Source organism: Neoarius graeffei, chromosome 8, assembly GCF_027579695.1.
Source record: "Neoarius graeffei isolate fNeoGra1 chromosome 8, fNeoGra1.pri, whole genome shotgun sequence".
Taxonomy (NCBI): domain Eukaryota; kingdom Metazoa; phylum Chordata; class Actinopteri; order Siluriformes; family Ariidae; genus Neoarius; species Neoarius graeffei.
In genome coordinates this window covers 28,302,888-28,315,190 of record NC_083576.1, presented here as the reverse complement: position 1 = coordinate 28,315,190, position 12,303 = coordinate 28,302,888, and positions in this window count along the sequence as shown.

Here is a 12,303-nt window from a genome sequence, read left to right as displayed (position 1 = left end):
GCCATCCATGTCATCACTGTATCAGGGAGCAGCCCACCTCTCCTCCCTCTCTCAGGGATTCCCTCCAGGATTTCCCTTTAGAGCAGTCACGAGACAACACTCTGTGGCATGCGTTTGACCAAGTGAGAGTAACTGATGGTCAAACTCTCCAGCCAAATACGACACCCGTCTTCCCGTACTTCATAATTATTAAAGATGCTGTATAGAGTGACTCAGGACAATCAAACTGGTGAACAAATAACCCAGTTGTTAATCCCCAAGAGCCGTAGGGAACTCGTGTTCCATGAGGCTCACTTTAACCCCATGGCAAGACACTTCGGGCAGGATAAAACACTAACCCAAATAATGGCCCAGTTCTATTGGCCAGGGATTTGCGGGGATGCTCGTCGGTTGTGTGTGGTATGTCGTGAATGACAACTACTAAATCCCGTGGCCACTCCAAAGGTGCCTTTGCACCCTCTCCCTTTAATCGAGACCCCCTTTGAGAGAATTGGTATGGACCTCGTTGGGCCATTAGATCGGTCAGCACAAGAATATTGCTTTATTTTAGTTCTGGGGGACTATGCAATATGATATCCGGAAGTGGTGCCTCGCCACAATATCTCAGCACACAGTATTGTGGAAGCACTCTTTGGTTTTATCTCCCAGGTCGGGATTCCAAAAAAAATCCTGACGGATCAAGGTGCTTCATTTATGTCACGCACACTATATGAGTTGTTGGGGATTAAATCTATCCACACCAATGTTTATCATGCACAAACGGATGGTTTGGTAGAGAGATTTAATCAAACACTTAAAAATTAAATTCAGAAGTTTAAGTGAAGACACACGTAATTGGGACAGATGGCTTGAGCCCCTGTTATTTGCAGTACAAGAGGTCCTGCAAGCCTCCGTAGGATTTTCCCTGTTTGAATTATTATATGGGTGGAAGCCACGTGGCATTTTGGACGTGTTGTGAGAAGATTGGGAGGAGGGACCTTCACCTAGTAAGAATGAAATTCAATACGTTCTCGACCTACGTGCAAAACTCCACACCCTCATGCACTTAACCTAGAATAATTTGTGGCAGGCACAAGAACATCAAGCCCAGCTGTACAACAGGGGCACGCACCTTAAAGGGTTCACACTGGGAGACAAAGTGCTCATATTGCCCACATCGAGCTCCAAATTAATTGCCAAGTGGCAAGGGCCCTTCGAGGTCACACGGTGAGTCAGGGACATCAACTTTGAGGTGAGGTGAATGGATAGGGGCAGGGCATTGCAAATCTACCACCTCAACCTGTTAAAACGTTGGAACAAGGGGGTCCCTGTGGCATTGGCGTTGGTAGTTCCCGAGAAGGTGGAGCTGGGGCCGGAGGTAAAAAAAAAAACAGTAACATCTTAAATCACTCCAGTCCCTTGTGGAGACCACCTCTCACTGGCACAACTCACAGAGGTGGCCAAGTTGCAGAAGGAATTTTCTGACGTGTTCTCACCCCTTCCTGACTGCACCCACCTCATAGAGAGGCCCCTGGGGGTGATGGTGCATAGCCGCCCTTACTACTTGCCCGAGCACAAGCTCCTGCAGCTCATGGACAAGATCCTCCGCCCTCATGCCGCCTACACAGCTGCTTATCTGGATGACAATCATTTATAGCAATGATTGGTGTGGCACCTGAAACACCTTAGGGCCGTCCTAGAGTCACTGAGGCATGCAGGTCTCACAGCTAACCCAAAAAAGTGTGCAATTGGGTGGGTGGAAGTAGGGTATCTGGGTTTCCACTTGGGTCATGGGCAGGTTTGTCCCCAAATTAACAAGATTGCAGCAAGGCCCAAGACCAAAAAGGGGGGCTGGCTGGCTACTATTGTAGGTTCATACCTAATTATTCAGACATCACCAGCCTGCTGACTGATCTCTCTAAAAAGGGAGCACCAGATCCGGTCCAGTGGACAGAGCAGTGCCAACAGGCTTTCACTAAGGTAAAAGCTGCACTGTGTGGGGGGACCACTTTTACACTCCCCTGACTTCCCCCTCCCCTTTATTTTACAGATGGATGCATTGGACAGGGGGCTGGAGGTCATTTTGTCCCAGAAGGTGGAGGGTGAGGAGCATCCCATGTTGTACATCAGCTGCAAGCTCTCAATGTGTGAAAGCAAGTACAGCACCATCGAGAAGGAATGCCTGGCCATCAACAAGTGATTGGTCCTCGCCCTCCAATACTACCCACTGGGGTGCCCTTTCACCCTCTGTTCAGACCACGCACCCCTCCAGTGGCTCCACCACATGAAGGATGCCAATGCGCGGATCACCCGTTGGTATCTCACCCTCCAGCCATTTAAGTTCGAGGTGGTCCACAGGCCGGGGGCACAGATGTTGGTGGAACTTCCTGTCCCATCAGGGGAGGGAGTCTGCTGCAGGCCAGATGGCTCCCTGGCCTGAGTTGGGAGGTGGGGGTATGTGGCAGTGGGGGCATGACCAAGCGTCAGTTTGTGAATGGAGGGCAGGGTTGGGGAAGGTAAGTGGCCAAGTCATTACACCTGTTGTCAATTAACATGTGTGTGTTTGTTGCAGGGATGGCTGAGCATAAAAGGAGGGGGAGAGCAGAGAAGGGGTTCACTCTCCTGACCTGAACGTGTGTGTGTGTGTGTGTGTGTGTGTGTGCGAGTAAGCTGAAAAGCCAAGAAAGAAGAAATAGTGTGTGTGTGAACATCAACTCCCGCCTGTCATGCTTCTGTGCTCTACCCACATCAGGGACTGTTATACTCTCATTCACATCTTTGGGCAATTTAGAGTAGCTAGTTAACTGTGCAAGGAAACTGGAGCACATGCAGGGAGGAAGCCCATGCAGGCATGTGGGAAAACACACAAATTCCACACAGAAAGGGCCCCAGTCAGGTGCAAGGTTCAAATCCAGAACCTTTTTTGTTGTGAGGTGACTGTGTTAACCAATGCACTACTGTGCTGCCCAAAGCAAAAACAAGTTTTTAGAAATGTTTGCAAATTTATTGTAAAATCCCAAACTGAAATGCCTCATTTACTAACTCCATTTCCAGAAAAGTTGGAAGATTTTCCAAAATGCAAGAAAAACAAATTAGTCGGCCTGCCAAGACCCTTAAAAAAACTTTTGATGGCATTTTTTGTTAAAAGTTGGCAACCATGCCAGAAGTTATCAGCATGGACTAAGGTTTCAGAATCACCCGGTTGCCAACATGGAACTTGACCTTTAAGGTGTAATATAGAGGTCAAAAGGTCAACCGAGGTCAAATATCAGGTTTTTTTTAATTTTGTGATGTGCTTTCATAAAATACAAATTGAACTCTCATGTTCCTTGGAAGTCCCACTCATCATCCACACCTTGCAGACTTGGTCCCTTCGTGAAGTGAAGAAGCAGAAGGAGGACATCAGTATCACGGCTCTTCACAATGATGTTCTCGTAACCAGCATTAATTGCTTCCAGCATATGCAGGATAATACGTGTATCAGCCTCCTCATGGTTTGCCTGTAGACCAGGAATAATTCCACGTGTCATGGAAAACCCACTGGGGGTGCTTCCACCAACAACAATCTTTGTTTGCCTCACTTGTTTTAGTGAGTCTGCCACTAAGGAACATTGCAAGGTCCTCCTTGTTCTCATCAAGTGCAATGAAGTTCTTCCAGACATGGGGAAGTTGAAGATCATCCCTATCTATCACCTATTTACCTTCAAATTTCACCTTAAATTTGAAATATGATTTTGGCAACCACTAGATTCTGGAACCTTAGACTTTATTGATAACTTCTAGCATGGTTGCCAACATTTGAAAAAGAATTCCATGAATATAAGGCCCCCAAAAAAGACTAACCATAAAATGCATTGTTTTTGACCTTTTGACCTTCAACTTTGACCTTAAAGGTCAAGTTCCATGTTGGCAACCGGGTGATTCTGAAACCTTAGTCCATGCTGCTAACTTCTAGCATGGTTGCCAACTTTTAACAAGACTTTGCCATCAAAAGTTTTTTTAAGCACTTTTCCTGCTGTTGGCTGGCCGACTAAATCTGTGATTTGTTAATTCACATGAACTTTTATTTAACTGACAAAAGTATAAAGAAAATATTTTCAATAGTTTTACTGACCAACTTAATTGTATTTTGTAAATATAAACAAAGTTAGAATTTGATGGCTGCAACACACTCAAAAAAAAGTTGAGACAGAGGCAAAATAAGACTATCCTGTAAACTTTTCATTCAAGTAACACCATTTTGTAAGATTCCACAATAAGCAGATTAATTGGTAACATGATTGGGTATAAATGGAGCCTGCATCAAATGCCGCTTTTCCACTACAAACGCGGCTGAGTCGGGCTGAGCCGTGCCGTGCTGAGTTGGGCTGAGTCGAGCTGAGCGGGGCTGTTGGAGTTGCATTTCGACTACAACCGCGCTGAACCGTGCTGGCTGGAAGTGGGTGGACACATTGGGTGGAGTTAGCAAAAGTGGGTGGACGTCACGTGATGTTGTTAGGCAGCGCAAACAATGACATCAGTGAGCTTTTAAGCGGTAGTCTCACGACCCGGATAGTAAACAATAAACATGGAGTCGTTAGTGTTGCTGGTCTTGGTGCTGTGGCTTGTTGTCACCGACAACGCCAACAGATACTGGCAAGAGCGTGTAGATGAGGCGAGGCGCATAAGGCTTCAGAAATTCTTGCAATTCGTAATTCTCCTTCTTCCGGGTTTACGGTGTTTACAGATCCCAGCGTGCTCGCGGGGCGTGTGTGGGCATGTGAGGACACTCCTCCTCACCAATCAGTGCACAGGGGAGTGTCTCCTCACGCCCCTAGCCTCACTCGGCTTGGTTTGGCTCGCTTCAGCCCCACTCCAAAACCGTGCGAGTTTTGGGGGCTAAGCAGGGCTGAAGCGAGCCGAGTCATGCTGTTCTTTGGTAGTCGAAACGCAAGCCGTGTCGGGCTGAAGTGAGCTGAAGCGAGCTGAAGTGAGCTGAAAAAGGGTAGTGGAAAAGGGCCAAAAGGCTCAGTCTTTGCAAGCAAGAATGGGTCTAGGCTCACTCCTTTTGTGCCAAAATTTGTGAGAATTTTTAGTCAATTCACAAAGAACATTTCTCAATGCAAGATTTTAGGTCTTTCAAAATCTACAGTACATAATATTGCTAAAAGTTTCAGGGAATTCGGAGACATCTCAGTGCGTAAAGGGCAAGGTCTGAAACCACTGTTAAATGTGTGTGACCTTTGAGCCCTCATGCGACACTGCCTGATAAACTGTCATGCTAATGTGACAAATATAGCCACAAGGGCTTCAGAATACTTTGGAAAACCAGTGTCACTTAACACAGTCTGTTGCTGCATCCAGAAATGCAACCTGAAACTGTATTACGCAAGGAGGAAGCCATTCACCAAATTCTATGCAGAAATGCTACCAATTTCTCTGGGCCCAAACTCCTCTCAGATGGACTGAAAGACAGTAGAAATGTGTACTGTTGTCAGATGAGTCCACATTTCAGCTTGTTCAAGGTCTCAGTGCCAAAGTCACACAACCATCCAGTTTGTTATCAGAGAAAGGTGCAAAAGCCAGCATCTGTGATGGTATGGGGGTGCATCAGTGCCCACGGCATGGGTGAGTTGCATGTGTTTGAAGGTACCATTGATGTATTGGGGCATATATTAGGATTTTATACAGACATGTTCATCAAGGCAATGTCTCCGTAACAATTCCTGATGTGGGTGGAGCACAGAAGCACAGCAGGCAAGAGTTGATGTTACACAAACCACTTTATTTAGCTTTTCAGTTTTCTTTCTTACTCACTCACTCACATATGCATTGTGGTCGGGGAGAGAGCTCCCTTTCTCTGCTCTCTCTCTCTCCTTTTATGCTCCATCCCTGTAACAAACACACAATTGACAGCAGGTGGAATGACTTAGCCACTTACCTTCCCCGCCCTCCATTCACAGAGTGCTGCTTGGCCACGCCCCCACTGCCACATACCCCCACTGCCCAACTCAGTTAGGTGCCTCGCTACAAGGGCACCTCAGCCCAAGGCCATCCCATATTAACCTAACCGCATGTCTTTGAACTGTGGGGGAAACCCATGCAAACATGGGGAGAACAGAAAGGCCCTCGCCGGCCGCTGGGTTCAAACCCAGAACCTTCTTGCTGTGAGGCGACCATGCTAACCACTTACACCACCATGTCGCCCAATAAAGGGGAGAGAGAAGTCAGGGGAGTGTAAAAGTGGCCCCTCACACAGTGCAGCTTTTACCTCAGAGAAGGCCTGTTGGCACTGCTCCATCCACTGGACCGGATTTGGAGCCCCCTTTTTAGTGAGGTCGGTTAGCGGGCTGGTGACGTCCGAATAATTAGGTAGAAACCTACGATAGTAGCCAGCCAGCCCCAGGAACCGTCTCACCTCCTTTTTGGTCTTGGGCCTCAGGCAGGCCGCAATCACTGCAGTCTTGTCAATTTGGGGACGCACCTGCCCATAACCCAAGTGGAACCCCAGATACCGTACTTCCACCTGCCCAATCACACACTTTTTTGGGTTAGCTGTGAGGCCTGCTCACCTCAGTGACTTTAGAACAGCTCTCAGGTGTTCCAAGTGCCGTGGCCAATCATGACTGTAGATTATTATGTCATCTAGATAGGCGGCCACATAGGCAGTGTGATGGCGGGGGACCCTGTCCATAAGCCGCTGGAACGTAGCGGGTGCCCCAAACAACCCAAAATGGAACGTGACAAATTGGTATAAACCAAATGGTGTGGAAAAGGCCGTTTTCCCTTGGGATAGAGGAGTCAAGGGGATCTGCCAATATCCCTTTGTTAGATCCAGCACCGAATAAAAGTGAGCAGCGCCTAACCGATCAAGTAACTCATCAATGCGAGGCATTGGGTAAGCATCAAATTTAGACACTGTGTTGACCTTTCTATTGTCCACAGAGAATTGGACCGATCTGTCGGTCTTGGGAACCAGGACCACTGGGCTGCTCCAGTCACTGTGGGACTCCTCGATTATGCCCATTTCGAGCATGGCCTTGAGTTTGTCCTGAACCACCTTTTTCTTGTGTTCGGGCAAGCGGTAAGGGTGGCTACGCACTACCACCCCTGGGGTGTTTCAATGTAGTGTTCTATGAGGTGGGTACAACCAGGAAGGGGTGAGAACACGTCGGAAAATTCCTTCTGCAACTTGGCTACCTCTGTGAGTTGGGCCGGTGAGAGGTGGTCTCCACAAGGGACCGGGGTGGTCTGAGATGTTATCTTTTTTTATCTCTGGCCCCAGCTCTGCCTTCTCTGGGACTACCGACGCCAACGCCATGGGGACCCCCTCATTCCAGCGTTTTAAAAGGTTGTGGTGGTAGACTTGCAGTGCCCTGCCCCTATCCATTCACTTCACTTCATAGTTGACATCACCGACTCGCCGTGTGACCTCAAAGGGCCCTTGCCACTTGACGACTAATTTAGAACTTGACGTGGGCAATAATACGAGCACTTTGTCTCCCAGCGTGAACTCACTAAGGCGCGTGCCCATCATACAGCTGGCTTTGATGTTCTTGTGCCTGCCGCAAATTCTCCTGGGTTAGGTGCATGAGGGTGTGGAGTTTTGTGTGCAGGTCAAGAATGTACTGTATTTCATTTTTACTAGGTGAAGGTCCCTCCTCCCAGTTTTCCCACAGCACATCCAGAATGCCACGTGGCTTACGCCCATATAATAATTCAAAGGGAGAAAACCCCATGGAGGCTTACGGGACCTCTGGTACTGTGAATAACAGGGGCTAGAGCCACTTATCCCAATTACGCGCATCTTCACTTACGAATTTCCGGATTATGTTTTTGAGTGTTTGGTTAAATCGCTCTACTAAGCCATCCGTTTGTGGGTGATAGACACTAGTGCAGATAGAAATTAATCCCCAGTAACCCATACAGCTCGCGCAGTGTGCGTAACATAAACAAAGTGCCTTGGTCTGTCAGGATTTCTTTCAGAATCCCGACCCGGGAGATAAAGCGGAAGAGCGCTTCCGCAATACTGCATGCTGAGATATATTGCAGAGAGGCACTGCTTCCGGATATCGCGTTGCATAGTCCACTAGAACTAAAATAAAGTGATATCCCTGTGCTGACCGATCTAATGGCCCAATGAGATCCATCCCAATTCACTCAAACGGGGTCTCAATTAGAGGAAGAGGGTGCAACGGCGCCTTTGGAGTGGCCGTACTAATTGGCATTAACGGCATGCCGCACACCACCGACGGACATCCCCGCGAATCCCTGGCCAATAGAACCAGGCCATTATTTGGGCTAGTGTTTTGTCTTGCCCCAAGTGTCCAGCCATGGGATTAAAGTGAGCTGCATAGAATACGAGTTCCCTACGGCTCTTTGGGATTAGCAACTGGGTTATTTGTTCCTTAGTCTGAGTGTCCTGCATCACTCGGTACAATCTATCTTTAATAATGCAAAATAGGGGAAGGTCGGTGCCGCGCTTGACTGAAGAGTTGGACCATCGATTACTCTCACTTGGTCAAACGCATGCCTCAGAGTCTCGTCTTGCGACTGATCTTACGGGAAATCCCCGAGAGAGGGAGGAGACTCACTCTGACGCTGTGTTGACATAGAGGGCTCTGTGACAGCTTCTCCAGTCAATGCCAATCTTCCCGTGACCTACTAGGGCGGGACCCACTACGTGTTAAATATCCCATTAGTTTTTTAAATCTCGGCCAATCACTACCCAAAATCAATGAGTGGGTGAGACGAGGACTAACCGCCACCTTTATTCTATGCATTTGGCCCCAGAATAGAATATGGACAAACACTAGAGGGTAATGGTGAACATCCCTGTGCACACACAACACTTTCACCGCTTGTGCTCTCCCCAATGCCTCACCTTCCACCAGGCATTGGTGAACTGAGGTCTGATTACAACCGGAATCCACCAAAGTGTGATATGTATTCCCTTGAATACTCACCGGTATGCAATATGTTCCAGCCCGATTGGGGGCGGTTTCTGGCACATCGGGGATCTGGATTACAGCACCCACTTCCCTTGTGGAGCTCTGACTCTGGAGATGCTCCGATTCCCCACCACGCCAGCACACCAGCCCAGGCTTTCCCTCTGCACTGGTGTTATGGGTGTCACTCACCTGAAGGGGAGACAACACAGACACAGAAGAGGGAGATGGGAGGACATCATGTTAGGGTTTTGCTGGGATTCGAACCTGGTTCGTTGGTGTGATGATCCAGCAAACCCCCACTAGGCCACCAGGGGAATGACTCAAATGCAGAGGCGTGAGGCGGAAGTAGAAAAAGTAACAAAAGGTTTATTTATACTATGTACACTATATACAACCCAGGGCAAAACAAAAAAAAACAAAAACAAAGAGTATAATTCAAAAAGAAAAAGGCAAAAATGCAAAAGCTCAGAAGATCCACAAAACACAGTACAAAGGAAACTGGAGATAAACATAACAGCACAAAGACTCCGTGACAAGAGGACTGAACTCAGGGGTATAAATACACAAACTAATTAAGGACACAGGTGAAGATAATTAGGACTAACAGGCAATTAACAAAAAAAAACACAAAACACAGGAACAGTGGCGGCCTCTAGAGGCCAAAATAAATATGACACGAAAAGGAAATAACAGCGGCCTCTAGAGGCCAAAACAGTCCAAGTCCTAACAGGACCCCCCCCTCTAGGAGCGTCTCCTGACGTTCCCAGGGCGATCCGGATGGGCCGAATGGAAGTCCCGACACAGTTCTTTATCCAGGACATCCCGAGCAGGAACCCAGCAGCGCTCCTCAGGACCATAGCCCTCCCAGTCCACCAGATATTGCAACCCGCCGCGGACCCGGCGGGAGTCAAGCAGGCGATGCACAGTGAACACAGTCTGCCCCTGGAAGATGCGGGGGGGTGGGGGGTTCCTAGGGGCAGGGGCATACGTAGACGTCAGTACAGGCTGCAACAGGGAAACATGGAAAGTGGGGTTGATCCTCAGAGTCCGGGGCAACTGAAGCCGGTAGGAGACAGGGTTCACCCTGCGCACCACCTTGAAGGGGCCAATGTAGCGAGGAGCAAGCTTGCGGTTCTCCACCCGCAGCGGAAGGTCCTTAGTGGACAGCCAAACCCGCTGCCCAGGGCGGAAAGTGTGTGCAGGTCTTCTGTGGCGGTTGGCCTGAGTCTGGTTGGTTCTGGAGGTCTGTATGAGGGTCTTCCTGACCTTGCTCCAGGTCTTGCGACACCGTCTCACATATTGGTTGACCGAGGGCACCCCCGCGTCCTCCTCCTGGTCCGGGAACAGAGGTGGCTGGAACCCGAATTGGCACTGGAATGGCGACAGCTTGGTGGCCGATGACTGCAGGGTGTTGTGGGCGTACTCTGCCCATGGCAGCCAGGTGCTCCACGATGTTGGGTTATCCATAGCCAGGCCTCGCAGGGTGGTTTCCAGGTCCTGGTTGAGCCTCTCCGTCTGACCATTGGACTGTGGGTGAAACCCAGAGGAGAGGCTGGCAGTGGCTCCGATGACCTTGCAGAACCCGTGCCACACTCGGGAGGAGAACTGGGGCCCTCGGTCTGAGACGATGTCCTGTGGAAGACCAAAGACTCGGAAGACATGATTAAATATAAGTTTCGCTGTTTCAAGAGCAGAGGGGAGTTTGCACAGAGGTATGAAGCGGCAGGCCTTGGAGAATCTGTCAACAATGACCAAAATGACCATGTTACCTTGTGACTCAGGGAGACCCGTGATGAAGTCGACTGCCACGTGGGACCAGGGACGCCGGGGAATGGTCAGAGGATGCAGGAGACCCTGGGGACGCTGTCGTGGGTTCTTGGTTCTGGTGCAAACCTCACAGGACAGGACAAATGACCTTACTTCCTGCTCCATGTTAGGCCACCAGAAGCGTCTTTTCAGGAAGTCCAGGGTCCTCCGAGCTCCCAGGTGGGCGGTGAGAGGGGAAGAGTGACCCCACTGGAGAACCTTGGCCCGGGCTTGATGTGGGATGTACAAGAGGCCCGGTGGCCCCGTCCCAGGACCGGGGTCCTGGCGTTGGGCTCGTCGAACAGCCTCCTCAATACCCCAGCGGACAGGGGCCACAATCCGGGACACCGGGATAATAGGCCCGACTTCATTCTCCCTGTTAGTGGCAGAGAACAGCCTGGACAGTGCGTCAGGTTTGGTGTTCTTGGAGCCGGGACGGTACGAGAGGGTGAAGTCAAACCGACTGAAAAACAGGGCCCACCTAGCCTGTCGAGGGTTCAGTCTCTTGGCTTGCTGGAGGTACTCCAGGTTCTTGTGGTCAGTCCAAACCAGGAATGGATGTTGCGCTCCCTCCAGCCAGTGCATCCACTCCTCAAGGGCCAGTTTGACCGCTAGCAGTTCTCGATCCCCCACATCGTACCGGGACTCCGCAGGACTCAGGCGGTGGGAGAAGTAAGCGCAGGGGTGCAGCTTTCCTTCCGAACGTTGAGAGAGTACCGCGCCGACACCACTGTCCGAGGCGTCCACCTCCACGATGAATGGTTGGGAGGTGTCCGGGAGGACCAGAATGGGTGCCGTGCAGAAGCGGGCCTTGAGGTCTTTGAACGCCTTTTCTGCCTGAGGAGACCAGCCATAAGATCCACCAGTCCCTTTGGTGAGGTCTGACATGGGTGCTGCCACAGAACTGAAGTTCCTGATGAACTTGCGGTAGAAGTTAGTGAATCCTAAGAACCGCTGAACCTCCTTAACGGACTTGGGAGTAGGCCAGTCCCGGACGGCCAGGGTCTTGGCAGGGTCCATTTGGAGTTGGCCTGTCCGTACAATAAATCCCAGAAAGGAGACCTCGGGAACATGAAATTCGCATTTCTGGGCCTTGGCGAACAGATTGTTCTGTAGCAGCCTCTGGAGAACCTGGCGGACATGGTGGCGGTGCTCCTGCACGGTCTTGGAAAAGATAAGGATGTCATCGAGGTAGACAAAGACGTACAGGTTAATCATGTCCCTTAAGACGTCGTTGATTAGGGCCTGAAAAACAGCTGGTGCGTTGGTGAGTCCAAAGGGCATCACCTGGTATTCGTAGTGCCCAGACGGGGTGTTAAAGGCAGTCTTCCACTCGTCTCCCTGTCGGATACGGATGAGGTGGTATGCGTTCCGTAGGTCCAACTTGGTGAAGACGGTGGCGCCTTGGAGCAGGTCGAAAGCAGTGGACATAAGCGGAAGGGGATATCGGTTACGCACAGTGATCTTGTTCAGGCCCCTGTAGTCAATACATGGTCGAAGCCCCCCATCCTTCTTGCCAACAAAGAAGAAGCTGGCACCAGCAGGTGAGGTGGAGGGTCGAATGAACCCAGAGACCAGGGCGTCTTTG